At 35.0% G+C, this 25,314-nt stretch overlaps 1 pseudogene; it reads left to right on the forward strand.

Annotated features, from left to right (window-relative positions):
* Positions 1-24,030: 24,030 nt before the first annotated feature.
* LOC100617700 (14-3-3 protein theta-like) lies at positions 24,031-24,734 on the forward strand (annotated as a pseudogene).
* The last annotated feature ends 580 nt before the right edge of the window (positions 24,735-25,314 follow it).

The raw sequence follows: 25,314 nt of genomic DNA on the forward strand, positions 1-25,314 counted from the left end.
GAGAAAAAAAAAAAACTATCCTCAAGCAGAGGACAAACTGAGGGAGTAAAAACACTGAAGAAAAGCAACTGCTTGACTACAGAGGTTGAGGGGACATGATTGAGGGGAGACGCTAAATGAGTGCCCTAATGCAAATACCAACAACAAGGAAATGGGTTCAGAGCAAGGACACATGTGATACCCAGTCGAATTGCGCAAGTTGGCAAGGATGGTGTGGGGGGTTAGGGGGTGGGGAAAAGAAAATGATCTGTTTCCAGTGAACAATGTATGAAAATGACCAAATAAAATAATGTTTAAAAAAAAGAATTAATATATAGGATGATCTCAGAAAAAAATGCAAAAGACCTACATAAACTGATGCAGAATGAAGTAAGCAGAACCAAGAGAACATTGTGCCTATTAACAGCAATATTGTACAATGATCAACTATGAAGATTTAGATTTTCTCAGCAACACAATGATCCAGGACAATTCTGAAGGATGTGTATTCGCTCACAACAGTGGCCAATATGAAAATATGTTTTGTGGAATCAAAATGTAGTACCCAGATCAAATTGTTCAGAATCTCAAGATAAGGGAGATAAAGAGACAGTTTAGATCTTAAAATTTTAGAAAATGTATGTTGAAAATTGTTATTACATATAATTATGAAAGGAAAATATTTTTAAAGAAAAATGCAAATTTTAATAAAATTGCTTTTGGATAAAACAAAGAAAGAAAGACTTAAATGATGATGTTAGGTGTCAGAATGTAGAGAGAAGAGAGTGAGAGGAAATGGAGTGACTGCAATATTCAAGGAGTTTATCTATAAAGGGAAAGAGATACTGGGCAATAATACGAATATATTGTTTTGTTTTGTTTTGTTTTTGTTCAAGGATGGAGGATACATGACCACGTTGATAATCATTCAGTCAATAAATATTAATTAAGAACCTTCTATAAGCCAGAGGCTGGGATAAGTCCTGGGAATACAAAGAAAGATAAAAAAAACTATTCAGTATGCTAGATATATAAAATGAATTCTGAAGCTAACTATAGGGTTCTCTTGTGCTTCAATATTTCCCCTATTTGTTGTTTCTCTTATGCTTTAAAGAAAGAGAAAAGTGTAACTGAATATTCGAAATTACTGGACAAGAATCTTAAGGAGAATAGCTACCTTTTTATCAATGGTTGTGTAATATTTATTGGGAAAAGATGGGGGGGATTGGAAAAACAAGAGATAAGGAAGGTTTGTAGCAGGGTATGTAGGAGTTGAGGGGAGAGAGGGAATATTGCTGCTGATGAGGCAAAGGAGAGAGATGGCCCCTGCCAAGAGGAAGCAGCAGGAGTCCTATAAGGACTGTTTGTCATTGAATGACTGAACTGATGTTCAGCTCCCTCTATGCCCCAGAAAAGATAGTCCACTTATCTGACTGCGAATTCAAATAAGATAAAGTTTAATAACCAGTTTGGATTTTAGCAGTGTCAGGAAAGAGTGGCAAGGGATGTCCCTAAATAAGGTTGGAGTCTTCCTCAGCTTTGGAGCTAAGGCCAGGCCTCACAAGCTGGTGAAAGGTTTCTCCCACTCCCATCCTCTGCACTAGTTTTGTCAATTTCAGAATCTTAGCAATAGACAGAAAGCAACAAGAACAGTTTTAACTTTCAGAGCTGATTGGGTTTGTGTCTTCAGGCTGAAGCAAGTAGAGATACTCCTATCCAGACTGAGCTGAACGAGCTCCTTACTCTTCCCACCTCCAACACCAGGAAGGAAGGAAGTCCTAGCAGGAAGGAAGTGCTAGTCTCAAGACCCAACTGCCACTCCCAGTTTCCCCTTCCCCCACAAACTGTCAGTCTTGTTTCCTTTCCACAGTTGCAATGTTTACAAAAACTGTGTACTATAGCAGAGAGAATTCATAAATAAATGTATTAAGGGAGAAATATCAGTTTATACATTATAACTAAATTATAATTTAAATCAATTGAAAGAAATCAACAAAAAACTCTTAAATGATAATGGCTAATTATTATTGATGACTTAGTGATATGACTAAATGATGAGAGATAAATAATAAGTATTAAAAATAATTGTTATTTGCCTGTCAGAACTATGGACAAGGGAAAATGTTATTATGAAAGAAGAGATGGAGAGGATCACAGGAAGTAAAATGGATAATTTTGATTACATGAAGTTTAAAAGTATTGCACAAACTAAACCAATGCAGTCAAAATTAGAAGGGAAGCAGAAAATTGGGGGAGGAAATTATATATCAAATTTCTCTCAAATTATATATTTCTCAGATATACTCGGAATTAAACCAAATTTATAAAAATAAGAGCTATTTTCCAATTGATAAATGGTCAAAGGATAATAGGCAGTTTTCAGGAGAAATAAAATCTATAGTCATATAAAAATGTTTTAAATCACTATGATTAGAGAAAATTGAATTAAACTAACTTTTACATTATTTTTAATACTTACACATATATATTACATTTGGGGAAAAAGTCAAACAATTTTTAAAATAACTCATTTCTGTTCATGAACCCCAAATCACCAGAATCTTGCTATATATTAAATGTCTCTGCTACATAACTTTTGTAAAGTTTATATAAACCCCAAGGTTTATGTAACTCTGTTTAAGTTCCACAAATTTATATTAAAAAAAAGTTTAAAGCAATGCATTTGGGAAAAAGATTTCATTTACATAGAGGAGTTTTAAAATTCTTGGTGGGGAAGGTGCGGAGATGACTACCTTTTAATTCTTTGGAGTTCCAGAATGAGAAGTAGTGGTGGAGCAGTGAACTATTCCAATCATTCTGGAGAATAATTTGGAACTATTTCCAAAGGTCTATAAAACTACACATATTCTTTGTCCCAGCTCTATTAGAACTGTATCTCAAAGAGATCAATGAAAAAAGGAAAAGTATCTGTCTATAAAATATTTATAGCGGGGTTTGTGTGTGTGTGTGTGGTAATAATATGAAACTAAGGGTACACATCAATTGGGAATGGCTGAACAAATTGTAGTATACTATTTTGATAGAATACTATTGCACTGTAAGTGAGGAACAGGTGATTTTCAGAAAAACCTAGTTAGACTTAATGGACTAATGAAAAGTGAAATGAGCAAAATCAGATAACTGTACATAGTGTAAATCAATTTTTTCTCATTTTTGTACTGAAGGTACACATAATTAATACTAATATATTTTTTCCTGCAGTAATAGAAGTTAATATATATTCTTGCTATAATATCAATATATACCTAAAAGCTTTAAACTATGGGAACCTGCCATTTATTGATAAAATATTATAGGACTGTGATTAATGTTTGTGTCTGATTCCAGAAAATGGGATAAAAAACAAGGAGCACAGACTTAACCTGAATAGTGCCAAAAAGAGCACACATGAAATACTAATGTGAGACTCGAGGTTACGATGCTTGACATATGTTAAGTCGTAGGACTTCCTTGTATCTACTCTCTTTACAAAGTACTCATACAAGTACAAAATTTGACTATCATGCTGGCTCCCTATATCCCTGAGAATGATAAAAAAAAATCAGACGAGGGAATGACGCTTCCCTATCAAAATAGAATTCTAATTCTTTTCTTCTTATATTATGGCAACTTCCTGTAGTCTTGGCTGCAAATGGCTAAATGACATATTACTGCATTCTGTCCTACAGACTTGTGGGATAGAAATTACTTTATATTGGACCTAATCAAGGGCCTATTTTGAATTTTTCTTATGTTTTTGATTGTTTTTCAATTCTTTTGATAATTGACTCATACATCCCCGTAACTGAACATTGCATTCTGAGCTAAACTTGATGTTTTTTAATACTTACTTCAGGGGGGGATTGTATTTTAATTTAAAATCTAAGAATTTTTGAATTTTGAATTTTTTGTTTGAGGTTGTATTTTTTCCAAGAATTTTGATTTTTTGTTTAAGATTGTACTTTTATAAAAATTCAAGATTTGATTTTGTTTGAGGAAAGATCTTCAAGAAAGAAGCTTGAAACTTTTATATCCAGAGAATGAACTGTTGCAAAAAGATGCCGGAAAACTTACACTTCATCAAGAAGATCAAGAATGAGTTTTGTATATGATTGATTGAACTGAACTTTGATTGAACATTTATTGTAAATGTACACATTTATGCCAAAAGGGACTGCCCCTAATTTGGCTTTCTGTCAATGCACCTAGCAAAACATTGTTTTTGCTTTATTTTCTTTTCTATTTCCTCTCTCACTATTCTAATTTCTCTTAGAAAATTGAATATCGTGTATATCTATAGTTAGAAGTGCATTTAGGATTACAAATTGATTATGTTAAATGATCAATGGGGAGACTAGTCTCCCAATGATCATAAGGGGGGGTTGTAAATCTTGAAATCTCTCAGACTTGTGAATGTTAAAAATTTCCCCATCAGGGAATTCTTAATTGGAACAAATTCCCTACTGAGAAACATTCCCCATTTTGATGTGAGAACTCGCTAGGATCAGAAATGGGAGGACCTCTACTCCAACCATACTTAAGACTGCTTTAGGGGAAAAAAACTCCTTGCTAAACAAAGAAAGTACTTGGATCCATGCTTATGGTGGGGCAAGGAGTTCTTTGAGCCAGGCCTGTTTTTAGAATTGATACAATGAGATGCTAGGTACCTAAAAGGGTCGGGCAAGTTTTGTCTTAATGAGATTAGTTGACTCAGCTGTGTTTTCACTGGTTCAGACTTACTGAGGAGATTTGTCGACTTAGCAGGAATTCAGATGGGCAGTCCTTTGGAAAGCATCTACAGTGATTGGTAGATGTAGGGACTTAGGGGAGGTGACATGGGAGAAAAACCCCTATATAAGAAAAAGCAGAATCTCTTGAGGATATCCTTTTGGAGAAAGCCTTTTGGAGGATCTCTGATGAGGACCACTTGGAAAGAATCTCTTGAGAGAGGCCTTTTGGAACAGTCTCTGGCTGAAAGGCTCTCTGGTGAAGTCAGCTGAGATGGAGCTGGCCTGATGTCACTAGAATCCTTGTTTAATCAGACCTTGTGGTGAGTGTTAAAAAACTGACTGATTTCTCTTTTAAGACTCAGGTCTAGGCCATATTGGCTTGAGGCCCTTCACACTTATTCCTTTCTTACTCTCTCTCTCTTTCTTTGATTACTCATTGTATTGTTAATTAAAATCTCTATAAAACCCAATTGACTTGGGTATTTGAATAATTGGGAATATTTCCCTGGCGACCACCTTATATTTGATTTAAAAACCAAGACACTGTAGTGAAACATATTTCTGCAGTCAAATTTACTCACCATCTCTTATATCTATCACAATTTATATCTTCCACCATTTTAACTAACTACAGTTTAAGACCTCAACCATTTTAAATCTCACAATAGTAAGAGCAGTTTTATGAAGATAATCAGTTGTGAAAGGTTTAGCTACTCTAACCAATACAATGATGATCACAATTTCTAATGAAAAATGCTATCACATCCAGAGATAACTGATAAACTCTGCATATAGATTGAAACATACTATTTTTGTTTTTATATAATATATATTGTTATATTTTATAAATAAGTATAATATAAAAAGTTTATGTAATAAAATATTTTCTTTTTCTTGCTTGTATATTGTGGCATGACTAGTATAGAAATATATTTTGCATTACTTCTGTGCATTTTTAAGTGGCTCTGAACCATGGGAGACTACATCTCCAAGGACCCTCTACCCCAACTTCCAAAGACACATCCCACTGTATTAAAAAAAGATAAAAGAGGAAAGTTTATACCCCATTGAGGGAAGTTTGGACTTTTGGTATGGAGAGGGGGAAAGAGAGGAGAACCCCCTTCTCAAAGCAGGGCTCAGGGGAGACAGCAGATGTAATGAGTTGGCTCAGAGGAGAGGGTGTTTTAAGATTTCCCCCCTTCTGCCTTCCCTCCTTAGCTAAAGCTGCTGTCCCCAATTTTCTCTTGTCCCTTTTGTCCCCCTCCACTACTCAAGACCAAAGGGTCTCCCCTTGATCTATTCACTCACACTCAGCTTAGATAACTGTTAACTTTTAATGTCAACTCAATCAGATAATACAAAAGGAAATAACTGGCAGGGAAGAATGGGAAAAGGAATGTGGGAAAAGGAGTTCCCTGTCTCTATCTAAACCCTTTCCCCTTTCTCCTTGAGTTTGAGGGGAACTGAGGCCTTGTCAGCCTGAGCACCCTGAGAGAAAGTGAGGTTGACTCACCTCTTGGCAACAGGAGCTGAGGTAAAGCCTGCTCAGGTTTCTCTTCAGAAGTCTCTTTAATTGGGAAGTGTTGGGGGGAAAGATTTCCATTCACCAGCAGGAAAAGTGGGTAACCCTCAGGAGAAAGTCTTTTCCCCAACTTTTCTCTTCAGTTTCTCAAGACTGAGAGACCCTCTCTGCTCTCCTAGCCAGAGTCTTCTCCTCCTCTGGATTCCATTACTGGGCATCAAGGTGATCAATTTCACATACTCTTCAGCCTGGCACTTTTTCTCTAGTGCCAACCTCTGTCATACCACTTCCATTGTGGGAGGTGTCTGAGAAGATATAAAAAGAAGAGAGAAGCCTGTGTTTTGGGATAGAGAGAGGGAATATGGCTGCCAATGAGGTAAAAGGAGAGATGCCCCCTGCGGAGAGGATATTTTGAAAAATGTGAATCCCAAGAAATGGGCCACTTATGATAGCATTGAGGGAATATCTTCTCTATAGAATGATGTTGCAGATACCCCAGAGCACGTAAGCATGGACTCTCCTGAGGGACAAACCTCCCCCCCAGACTTAGTCACCCAAAAGGGGTCCAATAAGGGCAGTTTATAGTTGAATGTGTTAAGATTAAAATTGCCAAACTATGGCATGTAAAAATTAGTTTTGCTCTGCTAGAAGTATTATATTTTTAGAGGTTTATTTAAGATAAAGTAATAAAGAAAATACAAAATAAGAAAGCACGTGTCTAGGCCGAGAGAGAGCCCATTCACAACCACTCACATCTTGCCTGCTAGGTAGAGAGCTGCTTGTGCTCAGAAGTGGAAGTAGGAAGAGCCCAGTAGGCAGAGAGCTCCTTTAAATACTAATTTGTGATCTTGCACTCAGGGAGATTAGAGAGAATTCTGGGAGATAGCAAGGACTTCTGGGGATTGAAGTCTAGGGTACAAATCTCCATTTTTACAAATGGTTATCCTGAGGTTCAGCTCCCTCTATGTCCCCTGAAATGCTAATCCTCTTATCTGACTCCGATATTCAAATAAAGATAAATTTTAATAACAAGTTTGGATTGGGGAGGTATCAGGGAAGAGGGAAGAGGGATTTCCCTAGATGAGGTTTGAGTCTCTCTCAGCATTTGAGCTGAGCTCACAACACAGGCCTCACAACCTGGTGGAGGGTGTCTTTTATTCCTGTCTATGCTAATGCTAGCTTTCTTAAATTCAAAGTCTTTAGCAGTAGATAGCAAGAGGAAGAAAGTTCTGACCTTAACAGATGGTTAGACCTGTCTCTTTGGATTGTCACCCTAACGACTGGCCTTACAGTCCAAACTGCTTCCCTTAAGTCCTTTTGTCCGATGAATATGATCACAGGGATACAGGTAGAACACACAATTGGGAAATTCAGGAATAGAGGCACTTCTATCCAGAGACAGGGAGGGAGGCTCCTACCAGTTCCAGGGCCAGGAAGAGAGAGTGAGTCACAATACCAACTGCCACTCACAGTTGCCCCTTCCCCCACCAACTGTCAGTCTTATCAATATCTTCTCTCCAACACTCCAACTGCTGTTTGTTCCAACTCAATGGCAGAAAGTAAAGAACTTGCTTTAGTTTTCCTTTTCACAATCATTCCCTTTTTTGTTGTGACCTTCCCAAGGTCACTTACTTTTATTATAGTTACCAATCTACTAGATCTATTTTCTAACTACTCCCCCCAAAATAATAAACTTCCCTCAATTACTCTATCCCTATTCTATGCTAACTTTATCTACTCTAAGGGATTCTATGCAGGAAAGTTTGGGTAAGGGTAGCTTTAGGGTTTTACAATAAATTCAGCACAATAAATATTTGAACAAAACCATTACAAAGAAATTTGGATCTTAGTGCTAATACTACTTACTCTTGCTAAGTTAAACTAAAACAAATTGCTTTCCTATTTTATATATCTATTATTTGCAAACTATTTTATCTATATATATTTCCATTAAACACAATTTCAGCATCAGCTTTCCAATAAACAATTAAAAGTTTACTATCTACAAATGCAGCTTAAGTTTTTTCCTATGTATAACTAATTGTCTATGCTATGTTTAACTTAACTTACTCCTAATCTATTCCCTAATTATTATAACTATTATCAAAATCTCTAGGCTAATCTATAACCTAATCTTATGTACAATATATATGCATGGTATGCTAAATATTTACAGACTCTACCACTGTTACTAACCTAATTATAGTATATACATTATTTATAGAGAATAATTATATATAATACAATAATATGCATTGTTCCACATCCTGACTTCAGTCAAATAGAAATATCTATTGATCTTTCTATTTGCCTAAGACCTTATGGAACTAACTATATACATATTTACATTTTGCAAAGATACAATTTCAGACATTTGTTTATTTAAACAAGGTCACCCAATATGTCAGTTTGTGATTTTGTGTTTTGTGTCTAATTGTGTTGTGTTGAATTAATAATTATCAAGTTTCTTCAGATTTCCACTTCTCATGTTGAATGATGGATCTCTTCTTTCTTCCAAGTTATGTAATGTTGCATGCTATTTCCCTAATATATGAAATTAATTTTGTTTTATTATTTCAACACACTCAATCTTACATATAAGTCTAGTTTCCTGTTTGTCATCTTCTCATATAAACAAATTTACAAAGTTCAAAGTCTTAGCTGTCCATTTCAGTTTTTTCTCTTTGTTTCTTCTCTCTAGCAGCTTTTCTTGATGCTTTTCCTCTGGGCTGGTTCAAAATCTTTTCCTCTGGGCTGGTTCAAAATCTTTTCCTCAGCGATGCTTTTCCTCTGGGATGCTTTTCCTCTGGGCTGGAAAGTTATCTTCTCGCTGTCACATGCTTGACTGCTGGGATCTTGTTGTCTTGAATATTATGTGTCACTATTGTTTCTTTGTGGTGTACTTTTTGACATTAATCAGTTTTTGTTTTCATTTCTGAGCACTATCTTTTATCTAATTATCTCCTATGTCTGTTACAGTGATGTTGCATTTTTTCTGGTTTGACGTGGAACAATGAAAAGATGAGTCTTTCCCTGCAATTTTTATAGCTGTTGGAACAATAAGCAATACTTCATGTGGTCCAATCTACTTTATGTCTGTAGCCAATTTTCTATTGAATTTTTTTAAGTATACTATGTCTACTGGTTTGATGTTATGCAAATTGTAATCCAGGGATACTGTTTGTTGTATCAAGTCCATTTCATGCAAGTCTGATATTCTTATTTGTAAAGCTTATATATATTTTGTTAATTGACAATTTCCACCTATCATTGCAATGTAAGCTGTTTTACAAGTCCTTTCTTGCCAAATTGTGTGTCCATATAGCACCTCAAATGGAGAGATGTGCAGATCTCCATTGGATATTGTTCTAAGATGGAACAGAACTAATGAAAGAATGTCTGTCCATTTTTGGTATGTTTCTGCACAAAATTTTCCTATCAATATTTTGATGTCTTTATTTAACCTCCCCATTTGCCCTGAACTTTGGGGATGATACGGTGTATGGTATGTTGCTTATATTCCTATATTTTTATAAATATCATTTAATACTGATTGAGTAAAGTGACTTTCACAGTCTGATTCTAATTTTGTGGGGTCCGAAATCTAGGTATGATTTCTTTTAATAGAATTTTGACCACACATGTCGCGATGTTCTTTTTGGCAGGAAAAACTTCTGGCCATCTAGTCAGTCTATCTATAATGACAAGGCAGTACTTAAAATCATTGTCTTTTGGCATATTGATAAAATCTATCTGTATGCATTCAAATGGAGTATATGTTAAGGGACAACCTCCTAATCCTTTGGTTTTATAAACTCCATGACTGAAGTGCATAGAAATTTTATATTTTTGACAAACTCTTATGGTATATCAGGATATTCCTGGTGCAGTCCAAAATCGTCTCACTGAATCAATCATGGCTTGGGTTCCATAGTGTCCTTATACAGTTACTATTGGTTGGAATTCTTTGGCATCAGGACTTAAGTTTGACTTTTCTATTATGTCATTGGTATGTTATTTTGTAATATCATCCCTGCTTTTAGAGTCATTGTATCCAGGAAGTATGCTAATTTGAATGTTCTCTATTACTGCATTTTCCTCGCCATTGGACCATTCTGTTGTTTGCTCATGTGCTTCAATTAATTCATTTGTAGTTTGTTTAGAATCTTTAGAACCCTCTACTATTTGTGTCTTATATGGTTCTGTTTTTGGTTTTGCTATTTCTTCTATACTTTCTGTTTCTAAAGTATATTCTTTCCTTTATGCTAAGTTACTTTTGTCTTGTGCTGAGACATTTTTTTTTGAAATTCACTGTTGCTTAGATCTAATCTTTTGTGTTCTTTGCTTTTTAAGTTATAATGTCCTAATAAGTTTAAAGTTTCTGTATTAAAGACTGTTGCCAGTTCTATTCCTTTCTTTTTCTTTGTATCTTGTTCCACAGTTCCAAAAATTTTCTCTTTAATCTCTGTTACATCACTAACTAATTGAATTTCTTCTTCTATCTGCTCTTTAGTTTTATTTTGTGCTTTTGGACCCCCAAATTCTATTTGCATGTAGTCTCCTTCCTTTTCATTTTCCCCATTTCCTTTCCCATTTTCCTTTTTGATGTTACCCCAATGTGGCTGGCTTCATAACTGACTTTGTTTGGCAGCACCTGAGACTACTTGAGAATGATGTGACTTTGCTCCTTGTTGGATGTATCTCTCCATGGTTTCTAAATTTGGTGCTTGAAATGAATTCTTGCAATTACAATTACAACATTTTGTATTTGTTTGTGTATTGTTGCTGCTATACTTTATGTTGCTTTTCCAGGACCTCTGTTTGTTATTAGATTGAACTAATTATGCCTTTAAATAAGTCTCAAACCATGTGACTCATTTTCCACATACACATTTGGGTACTTTTCTCCTTTGATTGTTTTGTATGTAATTTCTTGTGGGTTTGTATGATTGCAGAGTGGCTAGATTTTTTATTTCTTCAATTTCTTTTAATTGTGCTATTTGCCTCCTTGAGCTTGGTTTTAAGCTCTTTTACTATTTCATCCTTTTCCTCTAGGATTTCTTGTTCTGTTCTTGTTCTTGTTCATATTCTGTGAATATGTTAGTTACAGTTTTTCTTAAATCTTCCAGAATTAGTGTTTCCCAGTCTGGGCATTGAAGTTTAAAATACAATCTAATAGGTGTGTTACTTCCTTTCACAAATTGTCTCTTTATGTGTTGGAGATTTTGTTTGGTTAAATTTTCAAATCCAAGCACATGCTCTGCTACTTCAATTACTCTATCAAGGAACTTTGATGGATGTTCCCCACTTTCCTGTCTCAATTTCTCAAATTGTCCCCACATATCTTGTCTTTTTGAAAAATTTTTCATTGTCTCTAATAGATCTTCTCTGGCCTTTTTTAGATAATATAAATTTGCATTATTAGATAACTCTAAGTCTGTTCCTTCCTCTGGCCATGATTTTAAATTTGGATTATTTCTAGTTTCATCAATGAATTGTTGTTTTTTCCCTTTTTCAAAATAATTCTGAGAGAAGAATTTCAGTGTCCTGGAAATTTGATTCATGAAGCCTAATTGCTCTTTTAAATTATTTCAAACATCACACAGGCTCTGAAAACCAGGAAGGCATCTGTTTTTTTCAGACTTTCAAGGTCAGCTGCTGTAAGTGGTTTATGCTTTTTAAGATGAATTATGCCCCTGTCTTGTTGTAGACTTGTTTGATCTCTTAGTGGAAATATTGGTTTTTCATCTTCAGCCCCATCTGTTTTTTCTTGCTTAGCTACATTGTTGTTTTTAGATATGTCTTGTTATGTGTTAATATATTTGCCACTTTGTTTCTCCTCAGTCAGTTGCTTAATCATTTGCTTTAGATGTGCCATCTCCTCCCTCATGGCTAAAATCATCACAGCCATTTCATTGTCTTTTGCTTTTTTCCCATAAATTAGATGCGCACTTTTTTTTAGGGCATAGTATAACTGGATTAAGAAGAATAATGCTCCAGCATATGTGGGAATGAATGAAACCAAACAATTTACACTTATCTTCAGCCACTGAAAACTTTCATAGATGATAAGCAGAAAATAAATATAATCTGGAATCTTGACAAAAAATAAGTTGTAAAACATATAAAAGAAATGTCCAGTCCAGGCTAGATAACCCATGGCAAGTAGTAGTTTCTTTGCTGTCTTCAGGACATGTTTTTAAAACAGATTTAGTTGCCCCTGTATTGATAAGAGCTAAAATAACAGCAAGGATGTTCAAATAAGTGATCTGTGGGGTAGTTGTGCTGGCAGCCATTAAAGGATATTGGATCTATAATATTTTATACAGCAAAACAACTAACACAATAGTAGATTCAGTGGAATACATTAGCAACACTATGATGTTTATATTACAGATGCCAATGCCTTTCCAAAGAGTAACCATTCTCTGGCAAATTTTGACACTGATCTATATCATTTCCATAGCTGCAATACAGACACTGACCTACCATAAGAACATCTACAGATTTGTGATTCCCAAACATACAGCAAAGGTTTGTAGTGGATACAAACCTAGAGACTCTTGTTAAGAATATGTTTGAAGAATTCCTCAAGGCATAAGGGTTAGATCAGACTAATGATAAGGGGAATGGTCAGGAAGATAGTGCACCTAAAGAGAAAGACAGAAAGGCCAAGAAAGTAAAATCTAAGGCACAGGGAAATAATAGTGACAAGGACACTAAGACAAATAGTGAACCTGAGAAAAATTTTCCACTCAAAAATGTTACCAAGATATCAAGTACAGCTGATGTGTTACATTCAAAAGTTCACAGACAATTTACTACCAAGGAGTTAGATTCCCTGAAGAAAATGGACCCTGGGCCTTATAAAATTCAGAAGAAACTTAAATGTGCTTTCTGAATTTTTGAACCAGATTTCCAAGATGTAGAATTTCTTTTTTCAGAACTTTTTAGCCCCTATAAGCTTCACCAATTCATTGAAAAGACTAGGTCAGAGAGTGCCCTGATAAGTTGGCCTAGAGAGGAGCAAAGGGAAGATTTTGATTTTTCTAATCCCATCAGCATGACCTACTTGAGGAAATGTAGGGAATGCTCCAAGTAGGTAAGATGTATTGTTCTAAACCAAATGCATGGATAAGATTTGACAAACTAGTGCAAAATAAAGGGAAATATTTAGCTTCCTTTATGGATGGCCTCTATGAAATGACTGAATCTATAATGGGCTTAGAGGCAAATACAGAAGACTCTACATCACATGTACAGAGACAGTTTTTGAAAGGTTACACACCACACTTAAAGAACTTTTTCAAACATTATTTTCCAAAATATGACACAGTGAGTTTAATTGAATTATGTGATACAGCAACTTATATTCATGACAGTGTAGTCATACAGAGCAAAGTAAACAGGTGCAAAATTTACAGGAAAAATTGGAAGAATTACAGAAAATTTTAAGAGAAAAGGAGATTGAAGAAGTCAAAAAGTTGAATACTGTTAGGACATACACAAAACCTGCTTATAAGCCAAGAACAGTGCAGAGAGAGACTAGGCAATGTTTTTTTTTGTTTGTTTGTTTGTTTGTTTTCTGCCATAAGACAGTACACCTGATCGAAGACTGTTTTCTAAAAAAGAAATATTAAGTTAGTAACAACAAAAACACAAAAGCAAAATACAAAAAGCAAAACTCCACTTGTAATCATTGTATGCTGAAATCCACACAACATGCAAATGACTTATAGGGAATGAAAAATGCTATTAAATCAGGAACTAAATGCAAATATTCAGATATGGTTAGAAGAGAATTATGAAGCCAGGATTATAATGTATAAAGTTTGGTACATGGAGATGGAGAAAATAGTGAAAGACATACTGCTGTTAAAATTAAGAGGAAAAAAGATAAGAAATAGTGAAAAGTTAGTACAAGAAATTGAATCTGTGAGCAATGAGAAATACAAACCAAGCAAAAGAACACATGATAGGCAGAGACAAGTAAGACAGCTTGATGCAGAGGTTAAAAACATAATTTCTCAAATAATAACAGAAATAAGAGACTTAGAGAAAAAATGTATAGTAACCACACATGAAAATGGTAGAAATCAAGTCAAAACATTCTTGGAGAACTTTTTTCAGTGCAGATTGGAGGCCACACACTACTCCAGGAGATCCTAAGAAAAAAACCTGGATGCATAAAATTGAACTTGGGCGGGGGGGGGTAAAAATTCACTTGTTTTGTTAAAAATTCATTTGCTTTGTAAAAAAAATCATTTGTTTTATATATGTGTGTGTGTGTGTGTGTGTGTATGTATAGTTGTGAATAAGGGGACTGCCCCATGATTTCTTTGTAAAAAAGTGCCAAATATTTAATTTTGTTTTGTTGTAAAAATTGTTCCTATTTCCCCCTTGTATTGATGTATATTTTAGTGTGATTACAAATTTATTTGTTTTTGTTTTGATCCATTGGGGAGACTAGACTCCTAAAGGATCACAGGGAGAAATGTGTGTTTTAAAATGGCTCTGAATCATGGAAGAATACATCTCCTAGGACCCTCTACCCCAACTTCTTCAGACACCTCCCACTTCCTTTGTGGGAGGTGTCTGATAATATATAAAAAGAAGAGAGAAGTGAGGGTTTTGGTGCCTTTTCTAGAGAAGAGCCTTGCCTCTGGTATGAGCCTTTGGCCCCCACATACCTGCAGAAGATCTAATTTTCTTTAGCTTTCTAAACCTTTATTTTCCTGGCCCAATAAACCTACTTGGCTATCAATGAAGTCTGACTTGATTTAATTAACTATCCCTAGCATAATTATAGTCTATAAAGAAAAGCCTGGTCAATTTCCCTATCCCGACTACTGGAGCAAGGGGGAACCCCCGGCTACCTTCCTTTTCCCGTACCTTTTCCCTCATTTTTCACCTCCTTCACACTTCACATCTATAATTGATATAATTTTGTTTGCCTTCTTGAAGGAAAGAATTGGAGCTCAATTTTTAAATGAATGTTAAAATAAAGTATATAATTTAAAGAAGAAAAATCATCGCAACATAACATGAAACAAAATGATAAAAAATATATGCCAGTATCTCTGAAGTGCAGGCAGAACTCTGCTTAATAGAAAATGTATATTTTTAAACATTTATATCAACAAAAATAAAGAGACAGAAATAAGAAAAAAAATAAACATCCAAAGCCAAATAATTTTTAAATTAAAAAACAGACTATTTATTTAAAAAATGTGTGTGTGTGTATATAATAGTGAAGCAATAGAGCAGAGCAGTAAAAGCAGCAGTAGAAGAATAAGAAGAAAAAACATAATATAGCCAATCCATTGAATGGTTTCCTTGATTATAGATCCTTTTATTTGGGGAGGACGGTAAGTTGTTAGTGATACATATAAGAAAAAAAAAAAGAGTGTCTGTGAAATATGTTTCAAATTTCACAGGTGAAAAGAAGGATAAGTTGCAGGAAGGGACACAGAAAAGAATTTTATTATTACTGTGCAAATATATATTAAATACATATATACATATTTGTAACAGTATATATAATTTCTTGTACAACATCTCAATAATTCTTATAGACTCAATTAGTGAATGGTTTTATACAGATCATTTGAAAATTAATTTTTAAAAAGTCCTAATCTCTCCAATTCTAGTCCTACATTACAAATTATCTTCTGGTGAGTTCTACTATCATATCCTACAAATATCTCAAACTCATTGGATTTATACAGAATACATTATTCTTCACTCTTCTCACCTCAGAAGCCATTTTTTCTAAACTTCCCCATTTCCCTTAATGCAACCACTTTCTTTCCAGTCACCCTGGTTTCAATCTCTCTCTCTCTCTCTCTCTCTCTCTCTCTCTCTCTCTCTCTCTATCTATCTATCTGTCTGTCTGTCTCTCCAACTATATCAAATTAATCACAATTGTTTTAGTCTTATTTCCATAACATTTCTCTTATCTGCACTCATTCTGATTACAATCTAATTCAAGCCCTTATAGCCTTTAACCTAAATGATTATCATAGCCTTTTATTTGCTATGACTAAAGCCAAATTACTTCTTCTCCAATCCATTCTATAGCCAATTGCCAATCAATTTCCTCTAAACATATTTTAACCCCTGTGACCCAGTTATTAAAAAATCTTTGATGGTTTGCTTCCATCCTTGCTTTTAGTATAAAATAAAATGACCTCAGTTTGGTACATTTATTGGCACGGTTTGTTTTTACATTGCCTGAATTTCCCCCTATATTCCTCCCCCTTGTAAAATACCATCCCATATACCAAGACTTTTTTCTATTAAAAAAGAGACAAAACTATCCAAAAAAACTAATCAATATAGCAAAAAAAAAAAAACAACCCTATGACAACATATATAGTTTTCTATATCAAGGTAATCCATCCATCATCATAAAAGTGGGATGAAGTAGGGTTTTTATGTATCTTTTCTAAGGCCAAAAATTTTTTTTTTCAAATTTGCAATATTCAATAGTTTTGAAATTGCTATTTTTCTATTTGTTGTGGTTATTTATATTTCAACCCATCTCTGATTGCTTCATTTTGCATTAGTTCATATAAGCCTTTCCATGCTTTTCTCTACTCATCAGATTTGTGATTCCTTACCTCACAGAAATATTCCATTACATTCATATATCACAAGGTAGATGGATCATTAAGACATATTCTTTTTTTTTAAACCTTTAACCTTCCATCTTGGAATCAATATTGTATTTTGGTTTCAATGCAGAAGAGTGGTAAGGGCCAGACAATGGGGGTCAAGTGACTTGCCCAGGGTCAAACACACAGAAAGTATCTGAGGCCAGATTTGAACCAAAGACCTCCTATCTCTAGGCCTGCCTCTCAATCCACTGAGCTACCCAGATGCCCCCAGTATTTTCTTTTCTAAAAGGAGACAAGAGTGAATGCATAAGTTATGTTGAAAAAATGATGATGCAGAAATGGACCTAAACCACCAAAGATTAAATTTACCAAAGGACACCTACAAGTGTCATTTTTTTTTGTTTAATAACAGTAAACTGCATAATGGAAGAGGACACATAAAAGGGATTAAATAAGAGAGAAAACAGAGTGTGGTATATAATATACCCCTAACCAGGTCAAGAATAAATAACAAAGAAAAATAACTTCTTTAGTCTCTCAGGAAGAAGTGAGACTACTAAAAATTAGTGATGTGGCAAACGTGGGCATTGAAAATAGAAGGAAAGAGGAAACTTTGATTCAGTAGTAGAAAGGAGTCCTACTACAAAAGACTCTCATGAGAAAAAAAGAAATATTCTTTAATGGGAAATGGGGATTTTAAAAAGGTATAACCTAAAGGGATTTCATATTTAGAGAGACTTCTGGCTCTGAGAATATTTTATGTCTTTGCCTCAGATCTTGCTTCAGGAGAAGGTAAATCATAGCTCTTGCAGGCAACTGACATCTAGAAAAATGGGAAGGCATAGACAAGGAGGAAATTCCATGGCAAATGTTGAGTAATGTAATGAGGAAAGTAGAAAAGTAATAAAGAATCACACAATTATAGACAGTGAAAAATTCTACTATTTTCTATCGTTTCCAAGAATTGATATTTCTGAGAGTGAGGCACAATAGGAAATGAGAAGGAAGAGGAGGAAAGCATAAAATCTTCATGTCAATAATATAGAAACATTTTAGAAAAAAACAACTCATTAAAGATACCTTTGAAGTCTGAATTTCATGAAGAATATAGAGACTAACAAAGGATTAAATAAGTATAAAATTCATTAATCAAAGATTAACTGTAGAGAATAGTCAGAAATGGAAATAAATTAATGAAGAGGACAAAGAAAAGAAATTCTAATTAGAAAAACATACAATTAAATGCAATTTTTACCAAAAAGCAAATCTAAATAATTGAGAAAAAACTTAATTGTGCATAGGTAGGTCAAACCAATATCATTAAAATAACAATATTAGGGGTGAGGTATCAAGATGGTGGCTTAGACACAGCAAAAGTCCAGACCTCTCTGAATATCCTTCCATACCAATTAAAAACATAGTGTTTTGAGGGGACAGAAAACCAAATCTAAGAAAAGGACAGAGCTAGGAAACCTACCTACTGGACTCAATTTGAATGGTATTCCCCCCAAAGGCCTGAATTCTTGAACACTTGGGTTTAAGGGGAAGGAAGGAGGAAGGTCCCAGGACCCTTCCCCCACCTACAGTGCTGAGCTTCAGCAGGGGCTGGAATGTATGGGCAGGTAAGGGAGCAAGTCCTGAGGGAATACCTTGCAGGCACAGCTGTGCCAGGTTCAGGGTGCTGAACACAGGCAGTGGGGATATATCTGAAGGAGAAGCTCAGAGAAGGCAGCATAGTCACAGCAGCCAAAATACTCCATCTTGACACACACACCCCTTCTTGAGGTTTTAGCCTCAGGGCACATCAAGCTCTGCAGATCAACTCCTCCCTGGCTTAATCTTATGAGCAGGACAGATTAGAAGCCTTCAGAGGGCAGGGAAGCACAATCTCCAACACCCCTTTCCCACAGACTTCTTTGAGAGCCTTGCTGACTAAGCTTGAGGGACAAGGGCTGCAACCACTACAGGCTACAACCTCGATAACAGAGTTGAAAGTCCATATCCTTTTCAGCTTCTGCTACTAGCTGGGAAAGAACTGACCTGAGGGCTCATCAATACCATCAGCCTAACCTGGTCAATCAGTACAGCAGAGAAGAAGCCTCTTCAGGATAGAACAGCCCAAATGCACAGATTCAGAAAATAATGAGAGGAGAAAGATTACAGGCAATAACAAGGAAGAAAGAAAAAGGAAAAATGAGTAAGCAGAAAAAGAAAAAGAAATTACAATTGACAGCTTCTATCCAGGTAATGAACAAAGAGCAAGTGGAACAGAGGAGGAACAAAGAACATCAAGCAAAAATACAGAAACTCCAATAAATTGGAAACAGGCTTTGGAAGAACTTAAAATACAATTCAAAAAACAATTAAGAGAGGCTGAAGACAACTGGGAAAAGAACTTAAAAAGCAAGATAAGTCATCTGGAAACAGAAAATAGTGTCTTGAAAGCCAAAATTAATCATCTTGAAAATGAGCAAAGGAGATGAAATATCAGAAGGAGAAGGATGACCAAAAAACCAGGGATGAAATTCAGTCTTTAAATACTAGAATCTGACAACTAGAAGCAAACAACTTCACAAGGCAGCAGGAAACTATAAAACAAAATCAAAAGAATAAAAAAAAATTGAGGAAAATATGAAACACCTCATTCACAAAACAGAAGACATAGAAAACGGGTCAAGGAGAGACAAGTTAAGAACCATTGGTCTACCTGAAGAGAATGACAAAAGAAAAATCCTGTACATCATTCTACAGTAAATTATTCAAGAGAACTTCCCCAACATTCTAGAGCAAGAGGGAAAAGTGGAGATTGAAAGAATCTACAGATGACCTCCTATACTTAATCCTCAATTGACAACACCCAGAAATGTTAGAGCCAAATTCAAGAACTACCAGACCAAGAAAAAATATTATAAGCTGCTAAGAAAAAGTCATTCAGATACCACAGAACTACAGTGAGGATAACACAGGATCTGGTTGCATCTACACTGAAGGCCCAAAAAGCATTAAATATGATATTCCAGAAAGCAAGGAAACTAGGTCTATAGCCAAGAAAACACAGCAAAACTAACTATATTATTGCAGGGGAAAATATGGTCATTTAATAAAATAGAAGACCTCCAAGCATTCATAAAGAAAAGACTGGACTTAAATAGAAAATTTGATGTGCAAACACAAAAGGTAATTAAGAAAAGGGGGAAATTTTTTTTCTTTCTTTTTAGGAACCCAATAAGTTAAAATGATTTGCATTCCTATAAGAAAGGATAATATTGGTAACTTAAAAATTGTTATTATCACCTGGGTAGCCAGGAAAATATATATAACCAAAAGTTGAAAAAGAGATCAATACTAAGAGAAATGGGAAAAGAGACAGAAAGGAATAAATTTATATTTCATAAAGAAGCACATGGTGGGAGTGGGGGAGAAGTGGGGGACTGGAAAGGCAAAGCTGTTGGAGACAGGAAATACTTAATTCTTACATGCATTGAAATTGACTTAAAGAAGGAAGAACAATCAGATCCACTGGGGCAGGGAATTGATTGGTGCCCTATAGAGAAGTAGAAGGGTAACAAATGGACTGGTGGGGAGGGAAGCAATACAAGGGAGGGAGAGTGTGTGGAGTAGTATAGAAAGACCCTAACTAAAAATAAAAGAGAAATAAGAATGGGGGAAAGGTAGCAAAATAAGAGTTGGATATAGGGGGAGTGATTAAACAAAATACTGGTATAGAAGGAAATAGTGAAAGAAGAAAGGGCAGGATTAGGATGGGAAATCAAAATGTTGTGAAATATAGAACTGGTAATTATGGCTCTGAATGTGAATGGAATGAACTCACCCATAAAACACAAGCAAATAGCAAAGTAGATTAGAAACCAAAACCCTACAATATGTTGTCTACAAGAAACACACGAGGCAAGTAGACACATGCACAGGGTAAAAGTAAAAGGCTGGAGCAAAATCTATTGGGTATCAACTGAGAAAAAGAAGGCAGGAGTTGCAAATATGATATCTGACAAAGCCAAACTAAGATCAAAAGAGATAGGGAAAGTAATTACATTCTGATTAAAGGCAGCATAGACAATGAGAAAATATCAGTACTCAACATGTATGCACAAAAAGTTAAAGCATCCAAATTTCTATAGGAGAAACTAGTGGAGTTGAAGGAGGAAATAGATAATAAATCTATACTAATAGGAGACCTGAACCTTCACTCTCAGATCTAGATAAATCAAATCAAAAATAAATAAAAAGAGGCAAGAGATGTGAATGAAATTTTAGAAAAATAAGTCAATATGTGGAGACAAATAAATAGGAACAAAAAGGAATACACCTACTTTTCAGCAGCACATGGTACATTAACAAATATTGGCCATGTACTAGGGCATAAAAACATTGCAAATAAGTGCAAAAGAGCAGAAATAATAAATGCAAACTTTTCAGATCATAATGCAATAAAAATAACAATTAGTGAGGGTACATAGAGAGGCAAATTAAAAATTAATTAGAAATTAAATTATATGATTCTCCAAAATCAGTTAAAGAACCAATCATAGAAACAATTAATAATTTAATAGAATAAAATGACAATGATGAGACATCCTTTCAAAATCTGTGGTATGCAGCCAAAGCAGTACTCGGGGGGAAATTTGTATCCTTGAGTTCATATTTTAACAAATTGGGGAGGGTAGAGGTCCATGAATTGGGCATGAAAATTTAAAAACTAGAAAATGAACAAATTAAAAATCCTCAGATGAAAACTAAATTAGAGATCCTAAAAATTAAAGGAGAAATTAATAAAATCAAAAGTGAAATAACTATTGAATTAACAAATAATACTAGAAGCTGGTATTTTGAAAAAAATAAAAGACAAAGTACTGATCAATCTAATTATAAAAAGGAAAGAAGAGAACCAAATGAACTGTATCCAAGATGAAAAGGGAGATCTCACCTCTAATGAAGAGGAAATTAAGGCAATAATTAAAAATTATTATGCCCAATTATATGGCAATAAATATGGTAATCTAGGTGATATGGATGAATATAAACAAAAAATATAAACTGCCTAGATTAACAGAAGAAATAGAATACCTAAATAACCCTATATCAGAAAAAGAAATTGAATGAGCCATCAAAGAACTCCATAAGAAAAAATCCCTAGGACCAGATGTAGTCACAAATGAATCCTATCAAACATTCAAAGAACAACTAATCCCAATATTATACAAACTATTTGACAGAATAAGTAAAGAAGGAGCTCTACCAAATTGCTTTATGACACAAATATGGTCCTGATTCCAAAACCAGGCAAGTCAAAAACAGAGAAAAAAACTACAGACCAATCTCCTCAATGAACATAGATGCAAAAATCTTAAGTAATATACTAGCAGAAAGACTCCAGCAAGTGATCACAAGGGTTATTCATTATGATCAGGTAGGAGTCATACCAGGAATGTAAGGATGGTTCAATATTAGGAAAACCGTCCACATAATTGACCATATCAATAAGCAAACCAACAAAAATCATATGATTATCTCAATAGACACAGAAAAAACCTTTGACAAAATACAACACTCAATCCTATTAAAAACACTAGAAAGTATAGGAATAGATAGGCCTTTCCTAAAAATAATAAACAGTATATATCTAAAAATATCAGCAAACATCATCTGCAATGGGGATAAACTAGGTGCATTCCCAATAAGATCAGGAGGGAAACATGGATGCCCATTATCATCTCTATTATTTAACATTGTACTAGAAACATTAGCAGTACCTATTAGAGAAGAAAAAGAAATTGAAGGTATTAAAATTGGCAATGAGGAGACCAAGTTATCACTTTTTGCAGATGATATGATGGTCTGTTTAAAGAATCCTAGAGAATCAACTAAAAAGCTAGTGAAAATAATAAACAACTTTAACAAAGTTGCAGGTTACAAAATAAACCCACATAAGTCATTAGCATTTCTATATATCTCCAACACATCTCAGCAGCAAGAACTAGAAAGAGAAATTCCATTTAAAATCACCCTAGACAATATAAAATACTTAGGAATCTATCTGCTGAGACAAACACAGGAACTATATGAACACAATTACAAAACACTCTCCACACAATTAAAACTGAATCTAGCCAATTGCTCATGGGTAGGACGAGCTAACATAATAAAAATGACAATCCTACCCAAACTTATCTATCTATTTAGTGCCATACCCATCGAACTACCAAAAGACTTTTTCACTGAATTAGAGAAAACCATAACAAAGTTCATTTGGAAAAACAAAAGATCAAGGATATCAAGTGAAATAATGAAAAAAAATGTGAAAGAAGGTGGCCTAGCAGTACCAGATCTCAAACTATACTATAAAGCAGTGGTCATCAAAACAATATGGTACTGGCTAAGAGAAAGGAGGATCAGTGGAATAGACTAAACTGGAATGACATCCAGGAATTGATGCAGAGTGGAAGGAGCAGAACCAGGAGAACATTATACACAGAGACTGATATACTCTGGTACAATCAAATGTAATGGACTTCTTTATTAGTAGCAATGCAATGATCCAGAAGAATTCGGAGGGATTTATGAGAAAGAAAACTATCTACATTCAGAGGAAAAACTGTGGGAGTAGAAACACAGAAGAAAAACAACTGCTTGATCATATTGTTCTATGGGGATATGATTGTGGATATAGACTCTAAATGAGTGCAAACATCAATAATATTGAAATCGGTTTTGATTAAGGACACATGTAAAACCCAGTGGAATTGAGTATGGTATATGGGAGTGGGTGGAGTAAGGGAGGGAAAGAACATGATTCTTGTAACCAAGGAAAATATTCTAAATTGATTAGTTAAATAAAATTTTCAAAAAATAAAATGAAATAACAATATTAGCTAAATTAATTTACCTATTCAGTGCCATATCAATAAAAACACCGAAGAATTATTTTATAGAGCTAGAAAAAATACTAATAAGATTCATGTGAAGAAGCAAAAAGTGAAGAATATCAAGGGAGTCAATGAAAAAATAAATGTGGGCCAAAGCCTAAAGCATATCAAAGTAGGGGAGATTGGAGGCATTGAAGGTGAAGACTTTTGGAGCTGCTTCTCCCTCTCCCCAGAGCCCTGCTGCTGCTGCCACCGCCTCCACTCCCATCCCCAACCTGTCCACTATGGAGAAGATAATCCAGAAGGCCAAGTGCTATGACATGGCCACCTGCATGAAGGCAGTGACCAAGCAGGGGGCCTAGCTCTCCAACAAGGAATACAACCTGCTCTCCATGACCTACAAGAATGTAGTCGTGGGGCGAAGGTCAGCTTGGAGGGTCATTTCTAGCCTTAAGCAGAAAATTGACACCAGTGACAAGAAGATGCAGCTGGTCAAGGACTACCAGGCGAAAGTAGAGTGTGAACCAAGATCCATCTGCACCACTGTTTTGGAATTGTTGGACAAGTTTTTAATAGCCACTGCGACCAATCCAGAGAGCAAAGTCTTCTATCTGAAAATGAAGGGAGACTACTTCCTGTACCTTGCTGAAGTCATCTGTGGTAATGACTGAAAACAAACAATAGATAATTCCCAAGGAGCTTATCAAGAAGCATTTGAATTCAGCAAGAAAGAGATGCAACCTATACATCCAATTCACCTGGGGTTAGCTCTTAAATTTTCTGTATTTTACTATGAGATGCTTAATAACCCCAAGCTTGGCTGCACATTGGCTAAACTGGCTTTTGATGATGCCATTGCAAAACTTAATACACTGATTGAAGACTGATACAAAGACTGTACCTTTATCATGCAGTTGCTTAGAGAGAACCTAACATTATGGACATCGGACAGTGCAGGAGAAGAATATGATGCTGCAGAAGGTGCAGAAATTTAAAATTTATACAGGATGGCATCTTCCTTTCTCTCAAGAAACCTTTTTACACGTCTCCATTCCTTGTAGCTCCACTTGGATTTCTGATAGCAAAGATAACCCATCCATGTGTATGGAAATCAATGTTTCATAGTCTTTTCGCACGGCCGTTTGGGGAAAACTCCATTTCTTGATTTGTGTTTGTCCTGGCCTTCCTGGTGTGAGGTTACTGCTGTAGAAAAGTATTAATGGCTTCATTTCATATAAACATAAGTAACTTCCAAACATTTATGTAGAGGACAAAAGTGTATCTGGTATTTAAAAATCTGAACCAGTTCTGCAAGTGACTGTGTTTTGTATTACAGTGAAGATATGAAAATGTAGTTAAATGCAACTCAAGTGTTTTACATAGCTTCTCTCCCCCATATTCCTACCATATTTTTTAGGGTTTTACTTTCAGCAAACAACTTTAATATGCTCTTCTTATTATATATTCCTTTAAAGAGGAATCTGGAAGTATTGGGTCAAATGGAAACAAGATTGGCATTTTTAGGGTTAGGGATCATGAGCTGAAATTTGCCTACTATAAAATAAATTACTGAGTCCACA

Source organism: Monodelphis domestica, chromosome 2, assembly GCF_027887165.1.
Source record: "Monodelphis domestica isolate mMonDom1 chromosome 2, mMonDom1.pri, whole genome shotgun sequence".
Taxonomy (NCBI): Eukaryota; Metazoa; Chordata; class Mammalia; order Didelphimorphia; family Didelphidae; genus Monodelphis; species Monodelphis domestica.